The sequence below is a fragment of the Bidens hawaiensis genome, unplaced genomic scaffold (genome assembly GCF_021521415.1).
Source record: "Bidens hawaiensis isolate Kalapana, Puna unplaced genomic scaffold, B.hawaiensis_p1.1 tig00024226_1, whole genome shotgun sequence".
Lineage (NCBI taxonomy): Eukaryota > Viridiplantae > Streptophyta > Magnoliopsida > Asterales > Asteraceae > Bidens > Bidens hawaiensis.
Window position 1 is genome coordinate 328,037 of NW_027493805.1, and position 8,814 is coordinate 336,850.

At 34.5% G+C, this 8,814-nt stretch overlaps 1 pseudogene across 1 annotated transcript; it reads right to left on the bottom strand.

Moving 5' to 3' along the window:
* Nucleotides 1-3,318: 3,318 nt before the first annotated feature.
* LOC143568766 (large ribosomal subunit protein eL6 pseudogene) lies at nt 3,319-4,632 on the bottom strand (annotated as a pseudogene). The gene is made up of 3 exons (XR_013141624.1): nt 4,376-4,632; nt 4,176-4,282; nt 3,319-3,554 (listed from the first exon to the last, which is right to left on the bottom strand). The product of XR_013141624.1 is annotated as a large ribosomal subunit protein eL6 pseudogene (transcript).
* Nucleotides 4,633-8,814: the final 4,182 nt, after the last annotated feature.

The following is an 8,814-nucleotide window of genomic DNA, read 5'->3' on the forward strand; positions in this document are numbered from 1 at the left end:
TGCAACTTCTTGAACACCTTTTCATTGACCTCGACAGGAAACGAAAAGGCTTTCACAAAAATAGACCATGCTGGGTAGATACCATCGACAAGAAAGTAGCCACGTCTGTAATATCTCCCGTTGACAAAATACAGACAGAAGGGTACGGTGCCATCTGTTACGCTTTGAAACAACGGTGATGTGTATAGAACAGTGATGTTGTTGTTTGAGCCAGGAACACCAAAATAAGAATGTTAAATCCATAAATCATTTGACACAACCGCTTCAAGTGTGATGGTCGGTCGTTTAATATCACCCTAACATACGCCACTCGAAACTCCCGTGGACAATTTCTCCATTCGATATGTGTACAATCGATGCTACCGAGCATCCCTGGAAAATGACATCTAACCTCATGCGCGGCGTAAAGACGTGTAATGTCGTGTTGGTTTTCGTATAAGCCTTTTGCCATACATTTTAATAATCGTGTTACAAAATAATTTCAGACATTCACGTGAAGTTCTCTGAGACATTTGTAAGTATTCATCGAATTGGTCGGGTGGGTTACATGCCGCTAATTGACGAATAGCGGATGTGCTTTTTTGAAGCGCCGTAAAACTCCGTTTGCCCCTCGCGTCGTAAGATTCTTGAAACCACTCTTCGCTTGCTTCGACGTCAGCTACAATCTTTAAAAATAAAGATTTCGGCAAACGAAACCGATCCCTAAACGTCTCGTCATTGTATTTCGGCTCCTCCACAAAATAGTCGTTCATTAGCACTTCGTGGGCATGTATACGATCACGATCCACCATTTTTTTCTTTGGACGGCTCGAGCCTTCAAGCTCGTTATATAACAACGGGAATCATTCAACAATGTCATCACCTGAAGACGAAGAGCTATCGGTGTCTAGCGGAAACGAGTTTCCCGGAAATTCCATATTTTTTTGTTTTGAATTGAAGTGGTGAAGAAATAGGTTTTCGTAGTTGAAGATTGAGAGTGTTTTGAGTTGGATTTGATTTTGAGTTGGATTGAAATGATAGGTTATTTATTTTGTTTATTTTATTTCCCCCAATGGTCATTCAACGGTAACATTCCCCACCCCCAACATGTGATGGCCACCACGGTCCAACCCCCATCATGCATTATGGGCGGGGGGGGGTGTTACAACACCCATCACGCGTGATGGGTGAGCTATAACGGATCACCCCGTCTCCCCTAAAAACAATAAAACATATGAATCAGTGGCATTAAAGCTATATCTCATTAATATCATGTGTCAATCAAATATGGCACACAAAAAGTGACATTTAAAACTCTAAAACTTAAATTTATATGATACAAATGCTAAATGACATTATAAATCTTGTTTGGTTATATTATGGTCGTGAGGGAGGAGAGAGGGAATAGAGAAAAGACAGTTTAGACAATGAATAACGTTAGAGAAATGGCAAAACGTTTTTGTGTGCATGAGACACACATTATTTATAGTGTGTGCTCGTGCACCATCTATTCATTATTATAGCCTATTAGGCTTTAACATATATGGTATTGGGCCCAAACATACAAATAAACAAACGTCCAACTAGCTAACGTACATAAACGATGGGCCAAGAAAGACTAACACAAAATGGACCTAACAAAGAGGTAGGGCATTCCTTATGTGCCAAGAATCTCCTGTTCAAATTCGATGTGAGATTTGTCTTGTAAACCATGAACATATTTTAAATGATAATGCGGTTTGGAATTGGTTTAAATTTTGATGAAACTTAATATTAATAAAACTAATATACGAATAATAAAATCAATAACTTTAATAACCTATACAGATTCGGATAAAAAATACAAAACGAATCAGGCTTCGGTTTTGGAAATTGATAATTGTCACACATATAAGTATTGATATATCTACGGTTCTTTGTCTTTTTTTCCATCTTTGGCCTTAGTCGAGTAATCACATATTTGGTAATTATCATTCTATCCTTGGGATCCGGAGTAAAGTTGCTACTTGGCTTGGTATTGTGTTGCCGATAGATCGAACTTCTTCTCCTCTTATAGCTTGGCTAGGTTTAGTTCATCTAAAATTAAAATATGTATATAAAATACATTTTTGGACAAAAATACATGTGATTTGTTCAAAGGTGGGTTAGAATTTGTTTAGTTAGCTATTCGTCGTCAAATGGTGGCTAGTTTGATTTCTAGCGTGGCCTTTCATTTTTTCTTATTTGTTGAAAATTCTCTAATGCAATTTTTGATGTGTTTTTATTTCAACAAATTTATATTCAATTATATATTAGGGTGTGTGTAGTGGTGGGCAACAAAAAGGGTGGCAAATGGGATTTGGGGCAAAAACATCCCCCCGGCCGAAAAGGGGGCGTGATATATATATATAGTGCAACCACACCTCTACACCACTAAAATAAAAACCACATTTTGCTGAGTGGACGTCAAATGACGCAAAATGTTTTATTTTGTAGCCCTCTACCACACATAACCTATATATCGTTCCAAAAGTGTTATATTGTCAATAACTTTATTATAATAAAGAAACAAAGAAAATGGCCCTAATTTATTATAATATTGTTATTGTTTAATTAACTTAATTAGGAAAAAAAATTGTTATGTTAAAAACAGACATCAATAAGAAGTTCGTTAGAATATTTCCTACGCATTTTCAACTAAATCTATTAATTATTTATTTTTGTTACGCATTTCCAAGGAAAATGTTAAATAAATGCGTGCAACTATTTTTTTATTGGAAGTGTGTTGGAATATTTGCTACACATTTCCAACACAATTTCTTTTTATCACTATTTTGTCACAATTGTGTTGCAAATATAGGGGTTTCTTTTTTCGTAGGAACTTTGTTGGAAACGTGTTGGAAATAGCGTTCGTATGAAATGTGTTGGAAATATTAGTAGGAAACATTACACTTTTCTAGTAGTGAGATATATATATATATAATATAAGAGAGAGAAAAGTTGAATGTTGAAACTTTAAGGGGGTGTTTGGTACAGAGAAATAGAATAGAGAAATGGAATTGCAGAGAAAGGGAATTGGTCTGGAGAATGAGAATTGACTGTTCTGTTTGGTAGTACAGAGATTTCAGTAGAGAAATATAGCTGAGAATCATTTCTCTTGTTTGGTACATAGAAAATAAACAGAGAATTATATCAACTTTATCATTAGCACAAGTATTTTTTTCATAACAAATATTTATTAAAAAATAAAAAACATATAAAAAGATGCATAAATTCCAACCAAAATATGCATTGATCAAACCAATTCACATACAAAACATAGTTTTTAAGCAAAAAACATCAACCATAGTTAAAACCAATTCACATACAAAACATAATTTTCTCTTCTATTGTCAACGCAAGAAAAGAACATCCTAGATCCACATCTTTACCAAACTCACCCTCTCCTTTCTTCTTTTTCTTCTCGACCTTCTTTCCAAAGTACTTGTCATCAAACTTTTCCACATTTACCCCTGAAATATCAACCTTTGTTGATGTGGCGATAACGTATAATTGGTTCACTCGCCTCAAAGGAACACCATTGATCTTAAAAGGGCCTGAAATGAAGAATGTATATCAATGATTGCAAAATAATGAAGGAAAACAAATAAAAACAAACACATAGAAAATAAAGTGTCACAATTATTGAAATAATCAACAAAATGCAATGAAACTGTAAAAAGATACTAATTCTCAGATTTGACATGTACTTTTGTTATAATGAATAAGCATTTGAGTGCATCTTGAAGCCTACTAACAATAAATAAACCCAAACAAGACTTGAACACTGTCCTTTAAAACCTTTAAACCACTTATCAAAACAAGCCAAACAGGTTGGTGAGCTGCAATCATGTAAAAAAATGGAATAGCAGGTCACAAAAAATGGGTTAAACATGTAAAAAAATTGGCAGATTAATCTTGTCAAGTATATATTTAATCCTACTTTAAAAATGTTAATCTAAACATACTTATTATCATGTTGTGCTTGTTTCATGTTTAGGGTGGTGTTAAATTTTGCTACCACTAATCAAAAAAGCATGACGCAGAATTGCAAACATTAAACAAAACAAGTAAAAGCATTTGCAGACATCATAAAGAATAATAAAAGCATTCAAACATGCAAATACATAAATGATAAGCAAATGTTTTTCATCAAAATACACAGAAAAACATATTACCTGTAACCAGCAACAATCCAGAAGTACGCTGTTTCAAGAAAACAACCCTCTTTCCCTTGAATCTCCCAGCCAAAATAATCAAAACAGTTCCAGGAGTAATGCTAGCCCTAAAACCAACCAACAAAACAATCAAAAACTAAAATAATACGTGAATCAAATCATAATCATCATTAGCATATAAACAATAATAAACCATATACCTGAGCTTAGTTGGTCTGGCTTTGCGCTTGTTAACAAGCGGTTTCTTCACATCATCGGCTGGATAGAACTTTGGTGGCTTCTCAACCGGAGCAGCAGCAACAGCTTGCTTCTCGTGTTTAGGGAAAGCACCTCCGTTCTTCGCCTTAATAGCCCAAAGCCCCCTTTTGTGGTACATTTTGGACCGTGAGTATTTCCCCACGCCTCTGATCAAATCAAGGTTCCTGCTCACATGTGGCTTCCTGCCCTTCGGTGCCATCGTTTCTACATTCAAAATGCATATAAATGGTGATTCAAAGTAGCGTTGAGATTTGTATCATACGAAAAATACCCATACCAAAAGTGAGTCTAACTGTGTAACCTAGTACCAAATACCATATTAATTTTTTATTCGGTATCGATACCATAAAAAAATGGATACCGAAAACAAGTAAAACCTCATAACGAATACCATACGGATTATTTCAGTTCGGTACAAATCAATACCATAGAAAAGACCGAAACCAGAAACAAGTGAAACCTCATACCTAAAGCCATACAAATATTTTCATACCGGTACCGATTTAATTCGGACTATACATACAAAAATGCTCTTCCCTAATTTAAAGTTTAAACCTAACGCTAGTGATTCTCAGCTCAAACTACATCAAATCACAAATTCGTAACAAACGTATAAGGATTTGAACCACAACATCATATCGGCAAAATATTCACCTATTAAAAGTCAAAACCCTAGAAATCAAAATCAAATGGTTGCAAACTTGAATTGAAAATATATTACAGATTATGGATAGTTTGAATTCGTTGAAGATAAAGCAATCGTTATCAGTGGTTTTGTTGGTCCGGTGAAACGCGGCAAGCTCAGATGGCAGGGAGAGGCGTGAGGCTGAGAAATGAAACCTAGAAATCCAATTCTCCGCTCTTTTTAGAGAAACAAAATCAGAGAAATGAAAATGGTTTATTTCCATTTCTCATCTCTTTATTTCATAAACAAACAAGAGAATTCTTTCCAATTCCATTTCTCACCCCTCAATTCCCTCTACCAAACACCCCCTACGAGTTTTACAATCAATTATACATGAGTTACAATTCATGATTGCACTAGGTTAAACATTTTGGTCAGCTTTTAACTTCTGGTCAACAGGGAGCCAGCAATCATACCAAAGAAGAAGGCGTCGGCTGTTCTTTTCTCCAAACTAAACCAAGAGTGTCTCTAAAAGGGGAAAAATGGCAAATCTCAAACTCCAAAATTCAAATTTCAAATTTCAAATTCTGCTTTTAACATATCATAAAGCATCCAATTTCTCCCACAGTCCCACATCAAACACCGGATGCTTATGAGTTTCCATTTAGGGTTTCGTTGTTGAAGACATGTAGCGGTGAGCTTAAGGTTCGAAGTTCCAATCACAACAAAACCAATCTTTCACGTTTTCGCATCACTCCTACGTTGTTATTGCATCGATGGAGGTTCCAACCCATGAATGAACCGATGGTTTCCACTTTCTATTGTTTATTTTCAATTTTAGTTAACTTATTTTTGTTTTTTAGTCTTCTATTGGGATTTTTATGTTTGATTGTTGTAATCTAGGGTTTTAAATTTAGGGCTTTATTTTGTTGGCTTTTGAGGTGCATATTTATTGATTACATATATTTGGATCTAATCTCCTTTTTTTAAATCTATTTATATAGAATGGGAGCCATGGATGTTGCAGGTTCTAATGAAACTCCAATGAAGGTTGAGGTTTGTGCCGAAATTTCCTTTGAATTTGTCATAAATTCTGATTTTTTTAAATTTGTTTCTCTAATAATATCTTGGATTTTAGGAGAGGGGGATAGAAGTTAGCATGTTGGATCTTTGGATATATACAAGAATTCTAAGGTTCGTTTATTGAAATGTTAATGTCGATTTGTGTTATAATTCATTTACATTGTGCATAGGTTGTGTGCATGGTCTATAATTTCTTGATTTATGGGTTTCATAGCTGTGATTTTATGAATGCCGGTACTTATGTGATGATTTCAGGAGACTATTGTTTCAGGTTAGTCTATTGAGGTAAAAAATATGTGTATGGCCGAGATAGCTTTAGTGATACATGTCGGATTAAATTTTTGGAAAATATTAAAATTTAAGTTTGATTAAGTTTTAGTGATTTCATGTATAATAGCAACTATGTTTTATTAATTGGTTTAAAAGATTAGAACATAAATGCTTGTGTATGGTACAGTAGCTCGTATTGAAGAGCTTGAGTCCATCTATAGTGACCTTGGAGTTTGGTGGCTGCATAAATAGACTTTGGAAAGCTTTCTACATGTTAGGCCCATTTGGCATGTTTCCATTTTAGCTTAATTTTTGGTTTGACCTGTTGGAGATAAAACACAACCCGTATTGATTTTTAGCTTAATATGTAACATGGCAATAAATCATTAGTTATGATCTTGAGCTACCCGAGTATCATTGGACCTGCAATATTGTGATTTTGGTTTTTAAGTTGTAAAATGTGCAGCTTTTATTAACCTTCAGTAAACATTTTTTTGTCCAATTTTCAATTTTTAATAATTAAGTTGTTTATTATACATAGAAGTTTTTTACAGTTTTGATTGTCGTTTTTATAAGCAGTGCTGCTGATTGAACATTCAATATTGCTTGTTTGTGGTAATTATAATGGTGTCATTGGTTTTGCCAACATAAAAGGCCCAACAGTCCCTATTGATACCACGTAACCTGCACCAAGTGCCCAAAGAATTTGCAGAAAGGAATTGCCAAAAGATATCAATTTTGGCAGGTCCTAAAGGTCCGTTGCATTATTTGCATCTGGTTTATGGTGTTAGCTTGGTTCATACCGGGACCCAACATTGAGTAGTATTTGGGCCTGGATGCACCTGCCGACTAACACCCGACAACCCATAACCGGGAATTTTCTTTGGTTAAGCAGATTAAACCAAAACTGGAAAAACAGAATCCGATTTTTATTTGGTTATTCAGGTTTGGTTGTCGGTTATACAATTCTACTAATTTGGTTTAAACAATTCTTTTTCTCGGATTGGACTTCCGTTACTACATAAATATCAAAGCCGAGTAAACTGATAACCAATAACCGAACATATAAACATCGCCTCTATGATTTTGTTTTTTAAGATTAAATGATTAAGGTGAGGGGTGTTTGGTATCTGGTTATATGAGATTAACTCGAAATCGTGTTAAACAGATCTTGATTTTTATTCGGTTCTTCTTGGTAAAAGTAACCAAATTATCGGCTAAGCCGGTTAAACCGAATCCAAAAAAACAGAACCGGTTTTTTATATACTTTTGCTTTTATGTTATATTCATTTTACTTGTGTATTACAGTAACGGGCGTCGGAATCAACAGAAAGGTGCAAGTTTCTAAACATATGCTTAACCACCAATTACACAGGAACGTTGTGAATTTGGTAGATTATTAAGCCGAAAAGGGACAACATATGCTCAGCAAGTTCTCATGGAATATGTTGAGCTGGTAAGATCTCTCTCTCCCTCTCAAGGTTATATTTGTTTGTTTAATTCAGCTCCTTTTAGTGAAGTCGTTTTCACATCACATCATGATTAGCTTTTTTTGTAGGCTGTTTTAGCAGATGAAGAGGTTGTGAAGACATGATCTTGTGCTGGAAAAAGTGTTGCCAGGTGGGTATAATTATCATTTTCAAAAAAGTGTTTGTTTTAGTTTTATATATTCGAGTGTAGTTAAAGATAAATTAAAAGGATGTTGTTGGTTTAGGTATGATCTTACTCGGCTGTCTCGTATATCGACTTTTCTATTTTACAAAATAATGTGAATTTTTGAAATCATACAGATAATGTTTTTGGTTGGTGTCAAGTGTGGAGCTGTTAGATGAGGTCCAAATGATAGCTATCAACTTTGACAATGGAAAAGAATTGTCCAAATGAATGAATGATGGCTCTCAGATTTTTTTAGATTCATGTCTTGTTAGAACATCTGATACGTATAGTGAAAGACATGTGATCATTTCTTATGTAACAATATATGTTTATAAAATGAAAGACATGTCAGGATTTATATATATAACGACTAAACTTTATGCTTATAATATCCTATATCAAGACTGCAAATGTTTGGCATCAAATTTGTTATTTTACTAGATCATATATGTGAGCGGACACATATAGTTCAGAAGATTGCGTTTGAACATTGCGGCTCAGATTTTTTTTTTTGTTACATCGGTTAGTCACTAAATTCGTTTTTTTTTTTCATCATTTGACCAGAAAGGTCAAAGTCAGTACTATTTCTTCAGGATGCATGTGTTCCCTTATCATTTATGGCTGCTCTAATTCTAAATCTAAACAACTAGATGCTTCACCTCTTATATTGCAGGTTTCGTCTAACTTTTGGGAGGGTTGACTATTTTAAGAGGGTAAACGTTTAAGTCAAAATTGGCCAAACTATCA